This window comes from Panthera pardus, unplaced genomic scaffold, assembly GCF_024362965.1.
Source record: "Panthera pardus isolate Hobbes unplaced genomic scaffold, ASM2436296v1 HiC_scaffold_8, whole genome shotgun sequence".
NCBI classification, from domain to species: domain Eukaryota; kingdom Metazoa; phylum Chordata; class Mammalia; order Carnivora; family Felidae; genus Panthera; species Panthera pardus.
Window position 1 is genome coordinate 125,833,010 of NW_026527013.1, and position 24,157 is coordinate 125,857,166.

The 24,157-nt window shown below is 46.1% G+C and overlaps 1 protein-coding gene across 2 annotated transcripts in view; it reads left to right on the forward strand.

The window, feature by feature from the left end:
* Positions 1 to 2,604: 2,604 nt before the first annotated feature.
* The window catches only part of EEPD1 (endonuclease/exonuclease/phosphatase family domain containing 1), a 202,412-nt gene continuing 180,859 nt past the window's right edge, over positions 2,605 to 24,157 (forward strand). For both annotated transcript variants that reach the window (XM_019418136.2, XM_019418138.2), the window contains exon 1: positions 2,605 to 4,177. The gene's annotated coding sequence lies outside the window, so the exon portion shown is untranslated. The remainder of the gene's footprint in view (positions 4,178 to 24,157) is intronic.

Sequence of the window (24,157 nt, forward strand, 5' to 3'; positions counted from 1 at the left end):
CACCACTGAACTGTACATTTTTAAATGGTTAATTGTATGCCATGTGAATTTCAATTTAAAAAAAAAAAAAGCAAAGCATTTTGTGGGATCCTAGCATCTAGTAAACAATGAAAATACTCTTAGCACTCATCACCGCCTCCAGCCAGCATAGACTGTTCATCTCAGCTGTTGTCAAAACAAGGGAAAAGAAATCATTAAACGGCAGGCAGTATGAGGGAGTCCCGGCCCCGTGGAGAGGATTTTCCTGAGGCCTGCCCCTTATACAGCTGCTAAGATAATAACATTTTCATTTTGTTGCAAGGGCAGCAAATGGGAACATGGGTCATGGAACAGAATTTGTAGCTCTTGGAGAGTTTCTGGTTTCATTCATGTGGCCCTGGGAATTGACAGTTGGAAAGCCATTCCATTGTTTAAATATTTCTGGCAGCTACACCCTTCTCTCCATCTCTGTCATTACTCTCTTAGTGCAGGCTCTCATCATCTTTTTTTCCTAAGATATAGTTCACATGCCGTAAATTCACCCCTTTGAAGTCTCTAGTGCAGGTGTTTCATATCTTCACAGAGTCATTGTGTTTTGCTGGGACAGGTGCAGTAGTCTCATAACCAGCCTTTCTGGTGCACTGTGTACTTCCTGGCGTACTCTTCTGGACTGTGCTTCCAACTTGAGCCCGTCTGATCCTTCTAAAACCCAAATCTGATCGTGTTCCCTTCCTCCTTTACCTACCTCTTTTATAATACCTTACAAGCTCCCCACCCCACTGCAAAATGTCTGAATTCCCAGCATGCCCCATATCTGCCTCCTTTCCAGACTGCCCTCTCCCACTGCCCCACTTTCACTCTTATAAACCACTTCAATAAAAAATCCTTGCACACAGTCCGTGAGTTTGAGCCCCGCGTTGGGCTCTGGGCTGATGGCTCAGAGCCTGGAGCCTGCTTCGGATTCTGTGTCTCCCTCTCTCTCTGCCCCTCCCCCATTCATGCTCTGTCTCTCTCTGTCTCAAAAATAAATAAACATTAAAAAAAATAAAAAAAAAATCCTTGCACACATATCTTGATGAACTTGTATTAAAAATATTGTAGTATGTATTCCTAGAATTCCTAGTATGTATTCCTAGATCCAAGAATAGGCACATTTTAAAATATTGCCAAGTTGCCCATCAGTGATATATAAGTGGACATGCTTGCCCACACTGTCATCAACATCAGGTAGTAACCATTTAAAAAATCTTTACAAATCTTATAGATGAAAATAATGTCATTGTTTAAATTTGAATTTCTAACTAGTAAAGTTGTACATATTTTTGTAATGTAGACTGTATTTCCTGTTCTATGAAATCCTTGTTTTTGTTCTTTTCACTCTTGGGGTGTGCACTTTCTTTCTTATTGATTTGTAAGAACTTTTTATTTATTTAGGATATTAGGACTTGTAATACATGATGCAGGTTTTCTCAGGTTGTGGTTAATTCATCGCCTTTGCTTTGATGTTCTATTGTTGACAGAGAAGTTTTAAACTTTTTGGTAGCCAAATTTATCAGCCTTTTCCTTTGGGTTTCTAGCTTTCATGTCATACTTGTAAGGTCTTTCCCACTCAAAGATTGTAAAAATATTCACCCCTATTTTCCTCTGAAATGTAAATGGTTTAACTTCCTACTCTCCTTTGGGTGTTAATGCTGAAGTGAGGAGGGAGAGAAGATTCCAGGCGTATTCTGTAGCAGTGGTCAAGAGCCCTGCTTTGGGAAACTGAGGACAACTGAGTGTGAGTACAAGCCAATGACTTTGGGCAAGTTACACTCTCAGTGTCTCTGTTCCCTCTTCTGTGAAATGGGAAGAACCACAGAATGTGCTTGTAAGTGTGTGGTGAGAAGTCATTAAGATGATGTGTGTAAAGCAAAGAGCACAGTGCCAGGGGCAATGTAAACCCTCAGTGTGAGTTAGCTACTGTCCCGGTCTTTCTTCAGTGCTGGCCTTCATTCTAGCACCATTGCTGGAAGAATCCACCTTCTCCCCACAGTTGTGAAATGCCACCTGTTAAAGGCAACCATCCACTAGTTTCCCAGGTGCATTGGGTTTGCTTCTGGACTCACTCTTCTGTCAGTCTCTTCTGGGCCAGTGTCTCATCAGTGCACCTAAGGTTTGCTCACTTCTGGCCAGGGAAGTACCCATGCCCCTTGGAGGCCCAGGCCGTGTGCCCTCAGGAACTCCCTTCTGTCTCTCCCATATCCTCTCCAGGGCCAGCCCCGTCCACCCTGTGTTTTGCATCTACTCATAAGTTTTCTTCGAACTTTCCAAGATGGGTGGGACCTTTTGTTATACGCACTTTGAGATTCAAGAAATGGAGAGCTGGAAAGTTCCACTTAGAACTTAAAAAAAATTTTTTTTTTAACGTTTATTTATTTTTGAGACAGAGAGAGACAGAGCACGAACGGGGGAGGGTCAGAGAGAGAGGGAGACACAGAATCTGAAACAGGCTCCAGGCTCTGAGCAGTCAGCACAGAGCCCAACGCGGGGCTCGAGCTCACATACCGCGAGATGGTGACCTGAGCCGAAGTCAGACGCTTAACCGACTGAGCCACCCAGGCGCCCCCTCCATTTAGAACTTTAAAGTAAGACCGTACTCTCAGCTCTACCGCATACCCTCTCTGAGCCCCCAGTTCCCATCTGTGAAACAGGGACCGCCATCGCTCCCTTTTGGGGTTGTTACAAGAATCCGGCGGGGATGTGCACACCCTGGCAGAGTGCCTGACGCATGGGGACACCCCAGCTTCCAGGTGACGCCCCCTGCCAGTTGGAACTTCTAGTTCTAAATCCACACAGGCTTGCTCTACCATGCTGCCTCCCCCAAGACTGAATAATGCCACGCGGAGGCCTTCAGACCTCACCAAAATCCCCAGGCCCTTCTCTGGGGACTGCACCTTCTTCAGGATGCCCACACCAGCCAGGAATGTGCCCCAACTGAACGCAACTGCAGCCTTCCTAATTGCTGTTGCTAAGTATATATAGGACGCCCTGTACTATGCAAGTAGCACGTCTTCGTCACCATGGTGACCAGGCAACTTCAGTCTCCAAACACATTCCTGTGCAGCATGTGTCTATCAGGGCAGAAGGGAGCCAGTGAAACTGTGAGTCTGGCAAAGGAGGGTGGCCACACCCCCCAGTCTCTGGCTCTCAGAACTGAGTGGCCAGTGCCCCGCCCTTTGACTGTATAAAGCTCTTCTTCGGAAACTTTCCTTGTCGGCACCCAAACCACACATCTCCATCACCTGAAACCGATTCAGGACAAAAGGCCCCAGGAGAAGGAGACTCTACGGGGGACACCTGTGAATCTGGGTAACTCAGAGAATGCAGGATTCACCAGGGCACCCTGAAGGTGCGGGCTTGGTGGTAGCAGAACAAATCCCCGAAGCACCCGCAGAAATCCTCTTTTGGAAGGTACTCTCCAGGATGGAGCTAAAAGCAAAATGTAGGTGCCTCAAGAGAGCCTCTTGCTTCTAAGGAAATCGTGAGACAAACAGTTCCTGCTTACGGCTCTTGAGCTCCTGCCAATTTGATCAGAATCTTCGGGGTGGGGGTGGGCATCGATGGGTGTTTTCTCCAGGTGATGGTCAAGAGCCCTGATGGGAACTCCAGGTGAGGCTGCGAGGATTATCACACGCTTGAGGGAAGCTGCCAGAACTGGAAGTCTTTTTGAGGGGCCAGCAAGGAGGCTGCAACCTGGAGCCCAGCAAGATCGTTTGTGAATGTGCTCCTGATACTGAGAAGGCCTGTAGGGCCAGCGTCCCTGCGAAGGAGAAGGGGAGTCAGGTTTTGGGGTTGGAGGTGAAGTTCTGCTAAGAACCGAGATTGGTCTTGGGCAGTCGTGGCCCTTGCTCTGGGCTCTGCACTTCGGGGCACCCTGCCCTCACCAGGCATCCTCAGGGGCTGAGACAACTACTTGCCCAGAGCCTGCACACTCCTTTTGAAGCCGTGCCCTTGTCACGCGGGGTTCCGGAATACCTGCCCAAGTGCCCTGAGCCTGCTTCTAGGCACGCGAGGCCTCTGCTTTGGGTCCATCTTCCCCAGGAAGACTGTACAGAAAGCTGGGCACCTGACGGACAGCCCGAAGGCGGCCGCCTGCAAGCTGGTGTGGAGAGATTGGGCTGAACGGTCCCTACACTCAGAAGTCATGAGGCCATTTGTGGTAAGAGATGGGAGGGGGTGGGTGAGATGGCACGGGGGCCAGGGACCTGCAGATGTGTTCATGATCCACGGTTGCTGAGGGCAGGGCTGGCTTATGCCCGTCATCTTGGCTCTACTCAGCCTCTCTCTCAAATGTACTAACTGTGTTCTCCAAATCATGCCTCACTGTATCCTTGAGCCTGTAAATCTCCTTCTCTCTGCCTTGCGCACTCCCTCATTGTCTGCCTTGCAGGCTTAGCCCAGGTGTGGTCTCCCCAGAGGGAGTCCTCCCTGCCCCCCACCCCCTCAGTGCTCCCAGTACAGTTGCCTGTCTGCTGCCCCTGGTCTGGGAACAGTCACTCTGATCTGCACATAGGGCAGAAAGCTTCATCTCTCCTCTACGTGGCACCTTGTTTTCTTTCGGGTCCCTAGCCCCTGGCTACCACACCTAGCAGGGAACACCATTTAAGGACTGGTTCCTGAACTGGATTCAGTCATTTTGGTAATTATGGGAGGAAGGCTTTGGAGGCCTCCTCTGACATTTACCCCAAACTCTGGTTTCTTTGGGAAAATACAATGCTCGTTCTGAAGAGTCTGTTTCTTCTGTTGAAGTAAGGGCTGGGTGATTATTGATCTGTTCTAGCATTTCCAGCCTCTGAGCTGCCCTCATGTGTGTGGACCTTCCCCCACCCCCACCCCCTTCTGCCTGCCACCAGCTTCATGGAGAAAGCTGGACGAGCAGGTGCATCCCTGCTGCCAAAAATCCGAGGAGCTCAACTGCCCAGGGAGGAGGTGACCACGTGTCCTGATTTGCCCAGGACAAGTTGTGTGCATATCTGTTGTTCTGGAATGATTGTTAATAGGACTCCTTTTGGGGCGCCTGGGTGGCTTAGTTGGTTAAGCGTCCAACTTTGGCTTAGGCCATGATCTCATGGTTCGAGCCCCGCATCGGGCTCTGTGCTGACAGCTCAGAGCCTGGAGCCTGCTTCAGATTCTGTGTCTCCCTTGCTCTCTGCCCCTCCCCCACTTGTGCCTTCTCTGTCTCTGTCTCTGAAAAATAAACATTAAAAAAAAATAGGGCTCCTTTCACTCTCTAAAGTGTCCCATCACTTGATAAGATATATTATGGGGCCTCTAAACAGCAGAATCTGGGGCACGCTGCCAAGATCATCAGCCTGAACATTTGCACTGTTTTACTTGAGTTCTGGGAATTCTTCGATTTACTGTATCCTCTGAATGGTTCGCAGAAAGCGGGGGTGGGGGGGTGGGGGGTGGTATTTTCATGGCCTTATTACGAATCCTAACTGGTTCTCTTTAAAATCCAAGCAAATACTTTTAAAATTCTGTCCAATCCAGTGGCTCTCAGGCTGTGTTTCCAAAGGACACTGATGAAGGGAGTCCGGAAAGAGTACGTCCAATAACGATGGCTGTGTCCCATGTCACAAGGAAATTATGAGTCAGTGGATAGAATGGACTTGAGTTCAGTTTCTTCTCCAACAGGTTTTTATATGCCTTTGGGAGCTGATCCTGTTTGCCAGCTGGTGGATAAATACACCAATGCTAAGTGAATATGAGTTTCTAAAAACTCAAGAAAGTGTTTAATAACTTACATATTTTTAATGAGGTGAGAATTGCATACCTGGAATACGGCCAGATTTTCATTTGGTGAAATTAGTTGTAGTTTATGTGATGGAATTTAACACATCAACATGTCCTGGTGCTTTAATATTACATTAATATCTAACACTTGTTGTGCTTTAATATGTGGCAGGCTAGTGCCGAATGAGTCCTATACGTCATCTCTGTCATCCTCAATCCCATGAGGGAGGCGCTATGGCCACCCCATTCCATGGGAGAGAAAACTGGGGCTTTGGGAAGGAAGAAAGCTTTACTCCCGGTCTTGTGACTTCCAGGTGCTCTAACACCTAAAGTCCTTTGAAATCCTCTTTGAAGTCCTGAATAGTACAGTTACAAACAATTCTGTCATTTGACCTTTGCCCTCAGGCCGTGTTCGATAGCAGTTGGAGACAGCTCCCGAAGCTATAGTGATATCATCTGAATTTTCCTTTTGCCTCTGAAACAACCTCTTGTTTTGCTATAGTTTTTTTTTTTCTTTTAAGGGGTGAAGTTAATGAATCTGGAAAAACTGAGGCCATCTCATATTAAATATTTTTTGTTTATTTTTGAGAGAGAGAGAGAGAGAGAGAGAGAGAGAGAATGCAAGCGGGACAGGGGCAGAGAGAGAGGGAGACACAGAATCCAAAGCAGGTTCCAGGCTCTGAGCTGTCCACACAGAGGCTGATGCAGGGCTTGAACCCACGAGCCATGAGATTGTGACCTGAGCCAAAGTCAGATGCTTAACAGACTGAGCCACCCAGGTGACCTGAGGCCATCTCATACTAAATAAGCTGCTCGTTAGCCTGGGGAGCTGTCCCAGCCAAGAGCTCTGCACACTTTCAACTGTTCTCCTCAGAGCTCCGTTTCTTCCAGACCCCTCCCTCTAGTGTGCTTTCTCCTTCTTAGCTTGCCTACGAAGGGTGCTTTGGGATGCTTGTAATCTGGTACATAAAAGGTGCTCAATAAACACTGGTTTCAAGAATGAATGTGTCAAATGAGCGAAGCAATGACTCAGTCTCACTTTCACCAAAGTGAAACGGCTACGTTTTGCTGAATCCCCTTGCTGTGAGTTTCTGGGTGACTGCCAGGAAACTGAATCCCTGTGTCCTCTGGCTGATGGAAGGTAGCAGATCCCCTGGTTGTGTAAAGCTTCCCCTCTGTCCTGTGACCTCATCAAGACCATTGGAAGGCGAAGGAGGGAAACTTACCTGTCTGTACTTTGCCAATCGAGTTTGCCTTTCACAGTCCAGTTGCTTTCAACTCCCCACTGAGCCTTCCACTGCATCTTACACCTGCTGCTGTGCCACTGTGTGCTGACCTTCACCATGGGACCTGTCCCCGGGGAGGCAGCCCGCCATCTTGCCCCACCCACCGCCCACTTCCCATTTGCCTTGCTCACTCTGAGCAGCCCGACCACGTTCTGCTGTTCCTGATTCAATGATTGGCAACAGGCCACCTGAGCCTGGAGGACTTGTCCCGTCTCCTGGCTGTCTGCAGAGAGGACACCGGGAGGTGGCTGACCCAGCTGAGATGCTTTTCTTGCTCACATGGGGAGTGTGCTTACTGCCAAAAGTTCTGAAGGCCTTTGTGTCCCCCTGTGGTGTCAGAGCCTGAACCCACTTTGCATTCCAACGTTGCACTTTTCCTGGAAAGCTCTGGACTTTCTCTCCAGCACTGGTTTCGTTTCATTTCAGCTCTCGACAGGATTACAGTGGGTTCTATCTTCTGGTCTCAAGGCTTTCTCCCATCCCAAACTGGAGCCTAAGTCACTTTTTTATCATGTGATTTTTAAGTAAGCTGTATGCCCAGTGTGGGGCTTGAAGTCACGACCCTGAGATCAAGAGTCACGTGTTTTACCGACTGAGCCAGCCAGGCACCCCTCCCATACGATTTTTAAAATAATGTTTACTTTTTGTTTTACTTTACTTTTTTAAATAATTAGGACAAAATTACATATTATGTATATAATATACATACACACGTGTATATACATATATATATATTCACGGAAGGAAATTTAGAAATACAGGAAACAAAAAAGTCTATCACTCTCTTATACTAACATCTATTGGCATTTTTCTATTGACATGTCTATTTTGTCATTGTTGTTCAATCTGACTGCTTTATTGATTATCAGAGAAAAAACCCTGCAAATAGCTTTATAACAGCTTGACTATTCACTTAACTATCGATTCAGTTTTATGCATTCCCACCATCAAAATTTTTTTTTTAATTTTATAGTAATTTTAGATTTATAGAAAAGTGGCAAAATATTACAGAGCATTCACACGTGCACTGCATCTAGCTTCCCATGGTGTTAACATCTTACATAGCCACGGTACGTTTGTTGAAACTAAGAAATTCACGTTGGTGCCATACTATTAACCACAGATCTTATTTGGAGCTCACCATTTTGCTCATTAACATTCTTTTTTCCGCTCCAGGATCACATCAGAACACCATGTGCATTCGGTCTTCATGTTTCTATAATCTTCTCAAATCTGTGAAAAGTTCCCAGTCTTTCCTTGTTTTTCATGACCTTGGCACTTTTGATGAGTACTGATCAGGTATTTTGTAGGATGTCCCTCAGTGTGGGTTTGTCTCATGACTTTCTCATGCATAGATTTGGGAGAAGGATACCACAGGAGTGAAGTGCCCTTCTTACTGCATCGAAGGGTCTTTGTGTCTTTGTTAATGTGTATGTTCTTATAATTTTGATAAAGATAGAGCACCTTTCCATATCTTTATGGGTCCTACCACAGGGGTGGAAAGTAACCCATCAATTATGACAGCGCTCCGACCCAGATAAAACTTCAGAATCCCTCTTGATATAGCCCTCCGGGCAGCCTCCTGCAGAAGGCCTATACCTTGGCACATTTTGCCAGTTCTGTTCTACATCATTTTTAAAGGCTGAAAAATAGTTTATAGAATGATTATACCCTAATGTGTTTTACTCATCCCGTATTGGGTCCCTATAGTTTTTTTTTCCCAATTTGCCCAATGAGGTCCCTTTTTTTCCCCAATTTTTAAAGGAAAAAATCCTAGTACATTACAATTATTGGATCAAAATGAATAGATATTTTTAAGGCTTTTGATGTACACTTTCAAAGTGGCTCCAAAATATTTTCATGGATTTATATCCCCAATAGCAGTGAAAATGTTGTTTTCCCAAAACTTGTCAAAATTTGCTATTCTAATGAAAAACCATGAATAGGAAACTATCATTTCACAGTTGAGTCATTATCTTTTTATTGTTCTTATGTGAACTTCCTCAATTATTATAGATATTGAACTTTCTTTTACAGGTGTATTGGCTATTTATATTTAATACTTTTTCAATTATATGTGTCCTTTGTCTATTGAAAGATATTAGCATTTCCTCATTGATAGATCAAAACTATCAATCATGTATCCTATTTGTTGCAAAATTCTCCCAATCTGAAGGTTGTCTTTAAATTTCGTTTATAGTGTTGTTAATGTACAGAAGTTTTAAAGTTTTATTTAGTGAGAACCCAAGTTCAGTTTTCACCCTCAAACGAGCCGGTAATCCTAGCCTAAATTATTAAACAAACGTCTCATTCTTCAGTAATTTAAATGCCACATTTGTCAAATATTTAATTCTTGTGTAATTTGAGTATTCTTTGGTATCTATTTCTTTCTGTGGAGTTTGTATCAAATTCTGTACCCCTACTTTCTCACATCTTTAGCATGGTGTTATAATACTGTTTAATATTATGTAGAACAAGAGCCTCTCATCATTCTGTTTTTTAAAAAAATTCTAGCTATTCCAATGATGCTTTTTTTGGATAAATTTTAGGATTGTTGAGACATGTTTTTGATCTTCCATAAGAATATTTATTCTAATCACATTAAGTGTATGATATGGATTAATTGGGGGGAATTGCTAGCCTTACCATATTCAATCTTTTTATTCAGTTAGCTGTCTTTCACTTTATTCACATCTTCCGTATCCTTTTGAGAAGAATTTTGCTTTTTTCTGAGTTTTCTATGCCTTGGATTCTTGGATTCTTGGATTCTTTAGTTTTAACTGCCCAATTGAAATAATAACGTGAAGAAGTGAACTTTTCGGCAGAAATGTCAGTATGGGCTGGAGCAAAGGAGGTAGACGACCAAAAGTCCTTGTCAAAGGAAAGGTCATTTGCAATAACTTGCAGGTGGACAGAGTGTGGCAGATGGAGCCAGGCTTGGGGTCAGCTCCCAGATTCACATTCACCAGCCTGGGATTTACTCCTATGGGCCTCACACCTTCACTGGGAGATGGGGATAGTGACCCTGTAGGAAGGTTAAGACTGGAGCTTGTGTGGGCAGAGTATCCAATATGGTACCCAGCACATTTAAGTGCTCAACGAATGATTTATTAAAAAAAAAAAAAAGTCATTCCTCATTCCCCCTTCTCCCACCCTCAGCTCTAGGCAACCACAGATCTGCTCTCTGCCTCTGAATTGGCCTATTCTGGACATTTCCTTTAAATGGAGCCGCACAATTTATGGTGCTTTGGGCCTGGCTTCTTTAGCTCAGCCATCTATGTCCAAGGTTCATTCATGTGGTACCATGTATCTGCACTTCATTCCTTTTTAATGGACAAATTTTTCTGTATAGAGACACAGCATTTTATTTATCTGTCAGTTGATGGACTTCTAGGTTGTTTCTCCTTTTGGCTATTATGAATAATGCTGCTGTCAACATTTGTGGACAAGTTTTTTTGGAGATGTAGTTTTCAGTTGGTTCAAATGGGAACTATGTTTAACCTTTCCAAGAACTGTCACGCTGTTTTCCAAAGTGGTTGCAGCATTTTATATTCCTAACGATGGTGTATGAGGTCCCATTTCTCCACATCCTTGCCAACAATTGTCTTTTTTATTTTAGTCACTCTAGTGGGTGTGAAGTAGTATCTCATGGTAGTTTCGATTTTCATTTCCTTGATGGCTAATGATGTGGAGCATGTTTTCATATGCTTGTTGGCCGTTTGCATATCTTTGGAGAAATATCTATTCAGATCCTTTGCTCATTTTTTAAATTAAGTCATGGGGTTTGTTTGTTGGTTTATTTATTTATTTACTAGAGAGAGAGAGAGAGAAAGAACAGACGAACAAGTGGGTGAAGGGCAGAGAGAATCAGAGAGAGAATTCCAAGCAGGGCTCCATTCTGTCAGCAGGGCTTGAACCTTGAGATCATGACTCGAGCCAAAACCAATAGTTGGTCACTTAACTGACTGAACTATCCAGGTGCCCCGAGTCACAGGTTTTTAAAAAAATTGTTGAGTTGTAAGTTTTCTATATATATTCTAGATACAAGTCTCTTATCAGACATATGCTTTGCAAATATTATCAGACATATAATTTGCAAATACTTTTCCTATTCTGTAGATTGTCTTTCTACTTTCTTACGGTATCAAACTAGCTTCGGCCACAATCGACTTTTATTGGAAAGCAACTTCAGAGTGCCCTGGGTACACAGACCTCTTTGTTGGCCCCTCTTTCATTTCTCCATTCTTTCCTTCTCTCTCTACAGATGGATTTCACTGATTTGTCTGAGCTAACCAGCCCAGGCTGAGACCAATGCTTTAGTCTCCATCCCAAGCTCCAAAAAGAGAGTACCTGATTGTTTTCATTTAGATGAACCGTGTGGCCAGAGAGGCCACTATCATGTAATAGGACAGCTCCAGGGAATTATTGAGGGCTGAAAATACACCCTTAGAGTGATCTATCGTCAAATTGAGCATAGCCCCCCAAATTTCTGTACCTTTCTACACAGCTCTCTTCATTTGGGCATCACCGTCTGCGAGGGAGGATGGGGATGGGGTGGCTCCGATGAGAGATGCAGTAGAGCATTTTCTCCCCCTCCCCTGCCACTGTGCTCAGGCAGTCATTCCAACCACCATTTGAAATATGGGTGTGTGTCAGATACTGTCCTCGGTGCTGAAGATGTGGGTGAAACCCCAATACGTTTGGGGGCTTTAGATGGTTCATTTCGTGTACCAAGACGTTTTAAAACACACAGTTTAAAATTAATTAAAACCAGATTATAATTTTTTGCTTACAAAAAGAATTAAGGAATATTAACGAGGAACACATCTATACCTCCTCCAACCCTTTCAAAATCTCTTTTCTTTCTTTTCTAGCAGCTAGTAGGTAGATGCCCCAGAACATCTCAGTTGTCAAATTCTGTCTAAAGTCTACCCGGTGCCCAGTTTCCTGCTACAGCTCGGGACCTGTTTCTTTCTACCCATGTTTCCAGTGTTATCACAAGCATTCGATAACTTGGCCAGTAAAGACTAAACTCTTTTCAGGATGTAGGGGAAAGGGAAAATATGAGTAGGCAAAGAGAAGTTATCTCCAGCTGGTTAGGAGTGAGAAGCGAGAAAGAACATCTCTCCATCATACAGAGATGAATGGGACCAGGTACTCACCCTGTTTGGCAAAATAGTCTCCCAGGAACACAGATTACAGGCCAGTACACCTCTTCTTGGGACTGGGGAGTATATTGGGAAAGGTACACACAGGTTTGAGGGGTATGTCAAAAAGAGTAGCAGTTTCAAGAGGGGTAGAATCCATCATGTGGCCAAAGCGTGATTCAGAGAGGAAGTTTCACTGCTTTTTTTTTTTTTTAATGTTTATTTATTTTTGACAGAGAGAGAGCATGCTCATGAGCGGGGGAGGGGCAGAGAGAGAGGGAGACACAGAATCCGAAGCAGGCTCCAGGCTCTGAGTGGTCAGCACAGAGCCTGACGTGGGGCTCGAACTCACGGACCGTGAGATCATGACCTGAGTTGAAGTTGGACGCTCTACCAACTGAGCCACCCAGGCGCCCGAAGTTTCACTGCTTCCGATTTACAAATGGGAAAAATTAGGTCACCGGTAAACTGCAACTTGAACGCTATGACCACCCAGTCGAACCACACTCCTGCTCTTACCTGAGCCACCACCTTCTCCAAATTTTACCGGGCATGTGCAGATCGTGGGTCTCAGCCCACAGAATGCACAGGGCCCCACCAGGCTGGTGGTGAAGAAGAGCTGAGCTCTTCAACACGTTATTTTTCATCCTGCCTCTGGAAGGGACAAAAGAGCGCACAAGTTTGGCTTTCTTTCGCAAGGAACCAAACTGAAATTTGAAAGGGATTTCCAGTGGCTTGATGAGGGAAAGCCTGGCTGTCTCCTCACCAGGCCCCGTCTGCCTCGTTCCACGGGAGCAGCTCTGCCGGATGACTATGTACAGCCCGCCTGCCCCCCAGTTGCTGCCTGGAGGGAGCCCTCCCCTGACTTGAGCCGCTGAGTATTCAGACTGCTCCTGGGTGCTCCGATGAGTCGAGAAGGAGCAGCACGAACCGCATTTGAAGTGTAGCTGTCAAAAAGCCATCCATACGCCTATATGTTTATTCATGATCTTTTTGGACTTTCCAATCAACCAAACTTGGCAGCTTGCCCATCCATGCTGCAGTGGGGATCTGCTCAGTCTCTGACCTATAAGTCAAGAGAGCTGCGCTCGCTGCCAATACACTGCCTGGGACACCGGCCAGGTGCCCGGGGGTGGGAATGTTATTGGATGCTTGATAAATATTTGTCGAATCTTAACTAAATTCACTTCCTGAAACCCGCTCAGAGATAGTGAACGGGCAGAGGGAAGTGAGAAAGAATGCCCTTCTCTTCTCCTAGGAGATTGATTCAGTTATTACATTAGAAATAGACACGCGAATTAGCGTGTGCTCAGAGCTGGATAGAAATCCACCCATTAACCCGAATAAAATTGAAGATATTCCATGACTCTTTTTGCTATCATTGGGTTAGGTTTTTAGGGATTTAAAAATGATATATCTATAAAACTGAAAGCCAGAAAAACTCCACAATGACCTAAGATCTGTCTGAACAAAGAGAAGATACGGTCTTGACCCTCTAAGGGGTGCACGTGACAAATGCCGATTCATCCCCATACATACACTGTCCTAACAGCAGTCCCGGGGGAGCTTGGAGGAGTTAAGAGGTTGGAGGAATGAGATCATTTGGGTCAGAAGTGTTCAGGGAGGTTATTTATGCAGAAGGTGGGCATTCATTCATTTTTTTTTTTTTTAAAGAAATATTTCTGGGCACCGCTCCTGCTAAGCACTGATATCAGAATGAGCAAGATACAGTTCTTGTCTCCAAGGAGCTCCCAATATTGGAAGCACAGCCAAGTCAGCCAGCACTTGTGGTACCAGCTGATGCTGTTCTGTGTGACATGCCGGGGGGGGGCGGGGGGGGGGGGACACCGTGGGGGACAAAGACCCAGCTGAGCGAGCTAGACTATAGGGGAGGCTTTCTGGAGGAAGTATCTCTGGAACTAAATCTTAAAGACTGAGTCAGACAAAGACGATGAAGGATAATTGCAGAAGAAGGAACAGCACGAAAGAGCTTTGGGAAGAGAAAGAAGTTAGGTTTTGCTGCACTGAGAGATCTCCGCGCTGAGGCCATAACAGCCCGAGGGGCAAATGGCAAAGGGTTTTGTGGACTCCGCTGGGGGGAACCTCCAAACTGAGGCGGGAGGCCTGGAATCCCATTAGGACACCTGATACGAGTAAATAGCAATGAGGTGCCATTTGGCTTTGACAGTGGAAAGAAGCGAGACAGATGGAGAGACCAGGGGATATTTTGGGTGTACGAGTCTGAGGTAAAAAATTTTCTGTGCGTTTGTGGGCTCACTAAGGAGGCTGTGGTGGCTGGAAGTGGGAGTGACTAATGCCAGATGCCAAGGGCTGTGAAGGGGCTGAGATTTTCCCTAGCTGTAAGGTAATGAAGCAGCCTGCCACAGTTGCGTGGGTGCTGAGAGAAGCCTCCTGAGTCAGGGACCGGAGACTTTGTGACTCCCGGCGACAGCAGGATCCAGAGCAACCGATCAGTTCCCTGAGCCCCCAGGCCCGCAGGGGCTGTGCATGTGAGTCTAGATAGATGCCCCCCCCCCCACCAGGAAAGGGGCAGTGGACCTGGGGAACCCACCACCTTCTAGCAGGCTCATTTGTATCCGGGAGGAAGCTGTGATCTCATCCCTCAAGGGTGCTGGCTGCAAACACCACGTCTGGAAACAGCCTGGGACCAGCTAAAGAAAGATCAAAGCCCCAGCAAGATGTGTAGGAACGCCAGTTGAGAGTAACGAGGATCTGGGTTCAATTCCCGGCCCTGGTTCTGGTGAACTTGGGCAACAGACTTAACCTCTCTGAGCCTTTGTTTCCTCACATACAAGATGGGTACTTTGTAGGGTCTGGGGGAAGATTAAATGAGGTCCTATTTACAAGATACGGCACAAGAGCTGGTATTCAACGAAAGCTCAGTAAAAGCTGCTAGAGTTAGTATTCTCTCTCACACTCTCTCTCACATACTGTCCAACATTTCAAGTCCTCTTTTTCTGCAATTCCAGAACCTTCTATATTCAGTTTCCATGTGGCTGTCCCTCCCATGTTCTGCCTTTGTCCAGCCTCCTTGGGCTGAAACCTCTAACTGGACAGCACAGTGGGCCAGTGCATCTATCTTTCAGAAGCTGTGGTTGTGGGGTGCTGAAGGCTCGGAGCTGCCCACTTCCTCCCAAATTATCTTTAGCCCAGCAGGAGCCACCCCGTTCAGGGGCACCCAACCCCTCTTCAAAACCCAACTCATGACTGATGGCCACAGAGTATAAAAGTCTGGCCTTCTCGTCTTATTATGGAGTCAACTCCAGGTGACAATTCTTTCTCCAGAGCTCCCCCTGGGAAGGTTGAAGTTAGACACCAGCTGAGACCATATCCCCGCCTTGCCCTTCCTCCCTCACTCCCTCGTCTGGAGAAGACCTCCGCAATAAATCAAACGCACTGAATCCTTGCCTCAGGCTCTCGGCACCTCCTTGGGAACATGGCTCAGGACTGACAGTCGTCTTAGTTCTTGATTCTGGCTTCCCCTCAGACAGTGTCTTTCAGGACTTGAGTCCAGGCAATGGAGCCCATCAGAGCAACTCTTGCTCTTAACTCCAGCCCCCGGGTCTTCTTCACGGGGAGGAGAACCATAGTCTTGCCAGAACAGGAAAGGAGATTAGATACTACTCACATCATGAAGTGTATGACCCCTCCTCCTGACTTCTCCAGGCCACATTTGTACCCATTCTGCCTGCAAAGTTGCTGCTCTGTGTTTGACTTCTTTCTCTGTCTTCTCATTGGGCCATGAGCACATAAGGGGCAGGAAGCGGGACTGAGTGGTGGCTGCATCCTCCGCATCCAACAAGGGTCTACACGCAGCAGGTGTTCAGCAAGCATTAAGGATCAGTGACAGCCAGGACCACAAAGAAAGACAGTAAATGACCAAAGAGAAGGCTCATGTAGGGACCCATCAAGGGATGCCCCCCACCCTGCCCCATAAGGTGGAAGATCCCAAAGAGAAGCAGCTGCCAGTTCCTGGGCATAACGTGTGCCAGACGTGAGTGAGACTGTGTGTGCTCCGTAGATTCTCGTTTAATTCTTACAATCTTCCTTGGAACATATTATTGTCTCCGTTTTACTACCGAGATCATCAAAGCTCAGAAAAAGTAAGTAACCTGACCAGCATCAAGTGTGAGAAAGTGGCAGAGTCAGATTTTGAGCCCTGCTCTGGCTGTTCTCTTTCTCTTTCCACTATGACGTCCTGAAGCGTTTGGAGTCGCTCTTCCAGGAACCTGAATCCCTGTGGGTGCTTGAGCCAGAAAGGGCTGGCTGGCGGCGGAGTCGCAGCGGGCCGCGTGGGCAGCTGGATGGGGGTGGATGGGGAGTTTGGAAACGAATCTGCTCTTTTACTGGGGCTGACGGTCGGGAGCAACACAGTTGCTGCGAGGAGCCAGCAACAGGGCGAAGCTGATGCAGGGATGGTCCAGCCCCTGGAGAAGCCAGGCTGGTGCCCGATCTGCTCAGACCTTCTGGCTCTGGGCAGGCAGGAACCCTGGGCGCTGAGCTGTGTGACTCTGACGGGCCTCCATTTCTCATCAACTGAGGGAACGGGGTGGCTGTTGGAAGGTTTCTTCCAGCTCTGAGTCCCTGGTTCCCAATCAGTGAAAGGTCTGATGCTTCCCATCCCTCTTTGCTCCTCTCTGTGTAAATCCTGGGCTGACGACCAGCGGTCCAAGTCCCTCAGTCCAGCCAAGGCGACAGAAAGCCTGACTTTCTCAGCCCTGAAAAGAGCTGACAGGCTGTTCTCTGGGCTCCCCTCTGCAGGCAGCATTGACAAGGGCTGGAAGAGGGGGACTTTGGCACGGGGGACTTCTCGAGTTGTTCCACAGAGGACCTCTTCTCTTTCCCAGGCATAGTGACAAATACTGCTCCCTCTGGCTGTGAGGGCCAAGGGGGTGTGGACAAGTTTCCCATGCCCGGGCTCTTAGGAAAATCGCAAGCAAAGAAAAAAATGCTCATGGGCTTTTGGCTCTGCTTCTTGACCTGATGCCAGATGGCCACCGGGTTCAAAATTACATCACCATTGACTATCTGAGTAATTTCTCTGTTTGACCATCTTGGAAGAATAGCTACCTTGGCAACAGATTGTTATCAGTTCCTTAATGATTTGGGCTGAGGAACAAGTTTCCTTTATGCTGAAAGCCAGTGGCTTGAGAGCTGGATCTGGATGGCCTCCCCGTCCCAGGTCACTAAGTGGATGCTACAGTATTAAGAAACAGCTGGGTTTGACAGCCACGTTTGCCTGTTAAGCGGCAAGGGCCAGGCCAGCGGTGCTGGGATTCCCGATGTCATCTGCCCACCTAGCAGTGGACTGACTGCTCACTGAAAGCTGCTCCACGCCAAGAGAGGATCCAGCACTGTCCCGAGTGCAATCGCCCCTGGGTCCTGCTGAGGCCACTGGGCGCTCTGTTCGTGATGCTTCCACTCTCCCCTGCTTCTTACGGCATCTATCTCTCACTCACTGGATGCCATGCATCGTTCTCTGTGCTTCGGATGAATTTGAAAAGCAGGAAGGATTTTCCAGGAAATATCTAAAAAAACAAAACAAAACTGGGAGATTCACAGCAAAATAGTCGGTAGAAAAAGGTGCAGTGTGATTTTTAAGGTCCACTTGGAGTTGCAGAAGGTGGGAGGGGAGTTGAAGGTGAAGATATGAAGCTCAGAAAGTTGAGGTAGTTTGTCTAAAACAACACATCTGCCAAGTGGTGAGGCTGGGATTTGAACCTGAGTGTGCCTCGTGCCCAAGAGGGGTGGGATGATGGGCTATATCAGTGAGAGCTGGTAGAGCCCTGAATGTGCCTTTAAAAAACAGCTCTGTCTGGTAGCAACTAGCCCTATGCCTTTGACCATAGAGGGGATCACAAATGCCGTTGAATGAATGAGTGATTGGCCACATGTCTCAGATGGGTCTGAGGTTCTCTTACTGCACATAAGCTCGGACTTACAGGGCTTCCCTGCCTTCTCCTGACTTTTGATCTTGGGCTTTAGGAAGGCAAAAGCTTCCAAGCTCCAGTAGACCTTCCTAAAGCCTCCCAAAGTCTTCCCACAGGTAGCAGAGAGGTTACCCAGGCCAGGGTGTCGGGCTTTAGCTGACAAAAAGAGGCTATAATCAGTCCTCTAAATCCAAGGAAGAAAAGGCAAGGCATAACAGAATTATTAAAGGCCAACTATTTTGGGAAGCTATGCTTTACATATGTAGTGTCATTTCTAATTTGCCATGAGCCAAAGGTGATTATTATTGTGCCCATTTTACAGCTCAGAGCACTGAGGTCCAGAAAGGGCAAAGCACGTGGGGTAACAGAATTAAACTTGTATTGTGTATAGCAGATCCTGAAATAAAGACATGGTCTTTATTTTATAAATATCTTGGATTGGAAGTAAAGTCACTCACCAAGGGAAGCAGTGGCCACATCTTCAGAGACCAGCATTGGTAGAAGATGGAGAAGGAAGATTCTGCTATTTTCAGTAAAGTAATTTAAATCTGAAAAAGGAGTTTACCATTTTTGCTTGCTTTTAATTTGTTTGAAAGGGGAAAATGAAGGGGTGAGCATGGAAAGCTCAGAGTGGGCAAGAGGGGGGTGGTGAGGAGGTCCTGAGTGACTGGTTGACTGTCGGTGCCCCCACCAGCGCTGGGAACTCAGGCCACTTCCTGTATGGCCTCAGTCCTGCCACTGGCAAGTAGCACTTTCAAACTTTAGGTTTGAAAGAGAACAATAGACAGCAGTGTGGACGGACTTTTGATACAAGGGCTAATTCCTCAGCAGAATCTAGACCGTCAAAGATGAAGGCAAAACAGGAAGCAGGGAGAAAATGACCCCTGTGTTCAAGTGAGAGAATATTCTGGCATCTCTGAATTTCATGTTAAGAAATTAGGCCTTTAGGGGTGGCTGGGTGGCTCATTTGGTTAAGCGTCCTACTTCAGCTCAGGTCATGATCTCACGGCTCATGGGTTCAAGAGCCGTGTTGGGCTCTGTGCTGACAGCTCAGAGCCTGGAGCCTGCCTTGGATTCTGTGTCTCTCTCTGCTCTTCCACAAACCACACTGTCTCGGTCTCAAAATAAATATTAAAATATATATATATACACATATATATATGTATATGTATGTGTATATGTATGTATATTTTAATATTTATTTTTTAAACATATTTTAATATTTTATTTTTTAAAAATATTTTATATATTTACACACATATATATACATATATATGTATATATATACATATATATACATATGTACATATATACATATATATGTGTGTGTGTGTGTGTATATATATATATATAAAAGAAATTAGGCCCTTACCCCAGACTGCAGTGCAACTTGAGCAAAATGCAATGTGATGAAGAGTGTGGTCCACTGAAACATGGCACAGCTACAAGCTCCTGGTCAGCACTTTGAAATTAACAGCGGCCCAAATGTGAATTTCTCAGCCTTTTTGTGGATAAACTTTTTCTCCCCCAGTTTTTAGATGAAACCAGTCAAATCTCTGGGCTGCGCAAAAGCTTTCCCTTGTCAAATTTCCCAGCCATATTTACGTTGTAAGGTAAAGAGCTTCTATTCCCCAGCGTCGTCTTGGAGAGAATACCAGATTGTTTGGGAAGGAATCGCTAGATCTGTCTCTTGGGAAGGAGAGTTAAGTCCCCAAGGACATAGTCAAGCACTGAGGTGAAGGACAAAAGAGGTTTCTGTTGGTCCTGAGAGGGAGAGGGGAGGACAGTGAGGGAAGACGTGTGTGCATTTGGGTCCAGCTCCACCACCCTTTTTCTGAATTCCAGTACAGTTAACACAGAGTGTTCTGTAAGTTTCAAGTGTACAATAGAGTGACTCAACAGTTCTCTACATTACCCAGTGCTCATCACGATAAGTGCACTCTTTTTTTTAAGATTTTATTTCTAAGTAATCTCTATACCCAAGGTGGGTTTCGAACTCACAACCCCATGATCAAGAGTTGCACATGCTACCTGAGTCAGCCAGGCACCCCGATAAGTATACTCTTAATCCCCTTCACCTATTTTGCCCATCCCCCCCCACCTGCCTCCCCTCTGGTAGCCATCAGTTCTGTATAGTTAAGACTCTGTTTTTGGAGTTTGTCTCTTTTTATTTTGTTCATTTGTTTCGTTTCTTAAATTCTGTATGTGAGTGAAATTATATGGTATCTGTCTTTCCTTAACTGGCTCATTTTGTCCAGCATTATACCCTCTAGCTCCATCCATGTTGTTGCAAATGGCAAGATCTCATGCTTTTTTATGGCTGAGTAATATTCCATTACGTGTGTATATCCATTCATCTATTGACGGACATTTGGGTTACAGTTTCCCACCATGTTTATATATTCACTACAGTGGCTGACCTCAGACTGTTCTTGGTGCAAATGAGTTTTAATTTCATATATGGTAGAAACTGGCAAAGGGGCTGAGTTTTGCATTGGACTGATGTGGGCAAAACTGACAGGGCAGACCCTGAGCTGGAGGGGCCACCAGGGTCTGGGTTGCAATTATTCCACCAGCCACATCTGCCCTCCCATGAGCACCTCTGAAAACCTAGTGATGGGGCACCTGGGTGGCTCAGTTGGTTAAGCATTCAACTTCAGCTCAGTTCACGATCTCGTGGTTCATGGGTTCGAGCCCCGTGTCGGGCTCTGTGCTGACAGCTCAGACCCTGGAGCCTGCTTCGGATTCTGTGTCTCCCTCTCTCTCTGCTCCTCCTCCACTCATGCTCTGTCTCTCTCAAAAAAAAAAAAAAAAAAAAAAAACATAAAAAAACAAAAACAAAACCAAGTGAGGTCCCACTCAAAAGTCTGGGCTGCGGATGGACGTTTAGACAGGCCTGGCTGGAGGCTACAAGATTATCATCCACTAGTACCAAGCAGGACTTTGTATTCTCCTTGGGCTCTTGACTGGTCGGAGCCCCATCTGCTTTGAGCCGGTTCTTTTTCTTTCGGATACATTTAAAGAAAACTTCCAGTTCACCCCAGAGCCATACTGCACACGCTCTTTGTGTTTGAACTGGGGCTGTAGGGATTAATTCTGTGGGGTATGCATGCCAACTTTCTTCGGAAGGCATCAGAGACCCTACTAACCTTTCATTGGCCGTGTCTTCCCCACAGCACCAACTCCAGGCTCACCCCAGAATTGCCTTTCCAGGTAACCACAACCTAGTCCCAGTTACTGATGTCCGTCAATAAGAATTCAGAATCCCAGCCTGCCCACTTTCTAGCTGTGTGGCCTTTGGCAAGTTACTTGCCCATCTTGTGCCTGTATTAATTTTCTTAACTGAAAATGAGAACACGTGAGAAGCGTTTGGCAAATGTTTGGCACATAGGGTGTCCTTAAGGAACGATATATTTGGGGGAAGTTTGAAGAATCTCAAACCATGAATAACTCATAATTAAATAAGCTGACACTTACCTACTATTCATAAAACAAACTGATGAGGTATGAATTTATTGATAAATTACTTAAAGCTTTATTTAAATAAAAAGTGTTTCTTGCACAAGAGGATACCTGTATAACTTTCCAAAATTGTTCATATCTAATCGCATTGAAATCTTCCTAAAACATCCCTTGGGTTGTATTGTTGTCATACTCACACGTTTTCATTTTTCCTTGTGCTGGCTGAATGCTGAAGCCACCTCTGTACCCCCACCCTCTGGGCCCACGATAGATACAACCCCAGTTGTTAATGAGGCCCTTTCCATCACACCTCTGCTTCAGGCCCATTTGTCCACCTGCCCGTCTTAAAATCACGCCCTGTAATGCAGAGAGGAAGGGCTATCCTGTTTCTTGAGTCACTGGGTTTGGAAGAAGCTAGTCACAAGAAGGAGCATGAAAGAAGGGTGGGCTGAGTGGAGACGAGCTCCTGAATGAGGGGGGACAAGGGGCGTGGTAGAGGAGGTGGGTGGTTGCGGGCTAGGGAGACAGCCAGAAATGACTGTTGATTGGTAATGAAGAAATGAATGCAAAAACCAGGAAATATAGGGGCGCCGGGGTGGCTCAGTCAGTTGAGTGTCTTGACTCTTGATTTTGGCTCAGGTCACGATCCCACCTTCACGAGATCGAGCCCTGCATCGGGAATGGAGTTTGCTTGGATTCTCATTTTCTCTCTCTCTCTCTCTCTCTCTCTCTCTCTCTCTCGCCCCAGCTCTTGCTCCCTCTGTCTCTCAAAAAAAAATTAAAAAGCTGTGAAAAACAGCTATAAGAACATGAACATAAATGTTGATGGAGGGGCCCGAATCCTTACACATGTTCATGACCCATAATCTCTAGGGTCACTGGGTGGAATCTACCAGTCCAGTTTTCATAGCTTTCTTTTCTGCATCATAATCTTCTGTCACTTGACCACTCAGTAAAGACAGTAAACACATTGTCTTGTGTCAGCTGTGTTTGAGAGAATAAAGGAAGGGATCTATGGAGGGTGACGCTGGAAGGAGGCTCCCAGCACACAGAAGAGTCTGGGTCATCCACAGAGAAGCCTAAATAGTACAGGAGAACCTGGGGCAGTGATCCAGAGAGAAAGGTGATGGGCAAACCTCAACCCCAGACATTCCCATTTTCCCTTTTGGCTTCTCACTCCCTCTCCCCATCACTCACATCCTCCCTGCCTGCCTTGTAATTTGTACTCTGTTTTGTCCTCTCCTGTAAGGATGAAGGCACCAGACGTTAGACCTGAAAGTAATTCTGACAATACCTAGAAGCAAATTCGGGGTCCCCCCGTGTCCCCCTCCAATCTCATTGTACCACATGGTCTTGGTGTTGCCTTCCCGCTGAAACAGTCCAGGAGTCTGTGCTGATTTTGCAAGAATAAATAGTTGTGGTTCAAATCTCTTGCTCAATTTTTCAGATCTGGAGATTTTGCCATATAACCGTTCCAATGCCAAGAATTCATACCCCTGAGGCTTTCTTCTCATCATTTAAGATTTTCAAGAAGATAATTTAGCCTCAGTACTGGTTGCCAGATTGACAGCCTTAAAAACAAGAGGTGAAATCCAATCTGGATGGAGCCTGTGCCGTTGTCTATTTTTAGGGAAAAGATTATTCACCCATATGGCTAGCTGGGAATAGAGCATGGCTGGGGGCGGGGGTGGGGTGGAGAGTTAAACCGGCCGTGACCCTAAATCTCTTGCTCTCAGCTTGGGTGGGGGGTGGTGCAAGAATGGAGGGTGGAAGGGATACGAATTGTTCTGGGAAGGGTGCAAACCAGACTGTCCCGAAAACCACTGGATACTTTGCAGAGTGATAAAAATAATCCTTCCTTCTAAAAATAGCCCTTCTGGAAACCAGAGGCCTGGACTGAATTACAGTCACTATGTATTGAGCATATACCAAGGTACCAAGGCCCCAGCTGGTTCTTTGCAGAGTTTATCTGGTGTAACCCTGCTCCAACCCCGTGAAGCAGGTATTTCTGTCCCCACTGATAAATGAGCACGGTGAGGGTCTGAGCAGGAAATCAAAGTCAGCTCGTCACTTAGCCTCAATCATTTCCATTTTCCTCAAATCTCCTAGGCCAGAAGTTCCCAAACCTCATTGCACACTAGGATAAACGGAGGAGCTTTAAAGTATAAATTCCTGGGACCTACCCCGGTCCTGTTAAATCACGGGGTTGGGTAGGGGCAGAAATATTTTTTTAAGTTCCTAAGATGATTCGTATGGACAGGCCGATCTGAGATACAGTTGGGGACAGGGTGATTTCGGGAGCGCCCAGGGACGCCACCTCCATGTTCCCCTGGCCTTGGGCCCTCAGTGTCCTCCAGCTACTCTCTGAGTCTCTCCACCGAGCCGAATTCCCTCTGACCTCAGAGCTGCCCCATCCGGCCTCATGTCTCTGCTTGGATGTGACCTGCTCATGGAAGTGAACCCTGTGCACCTGAATAACGTGACAGGTCTCTGCTCTTCTCTCTCAGAACACATCCCAATCTGTAATTCTACATCATGGGAATTTAAAAAATTGTTG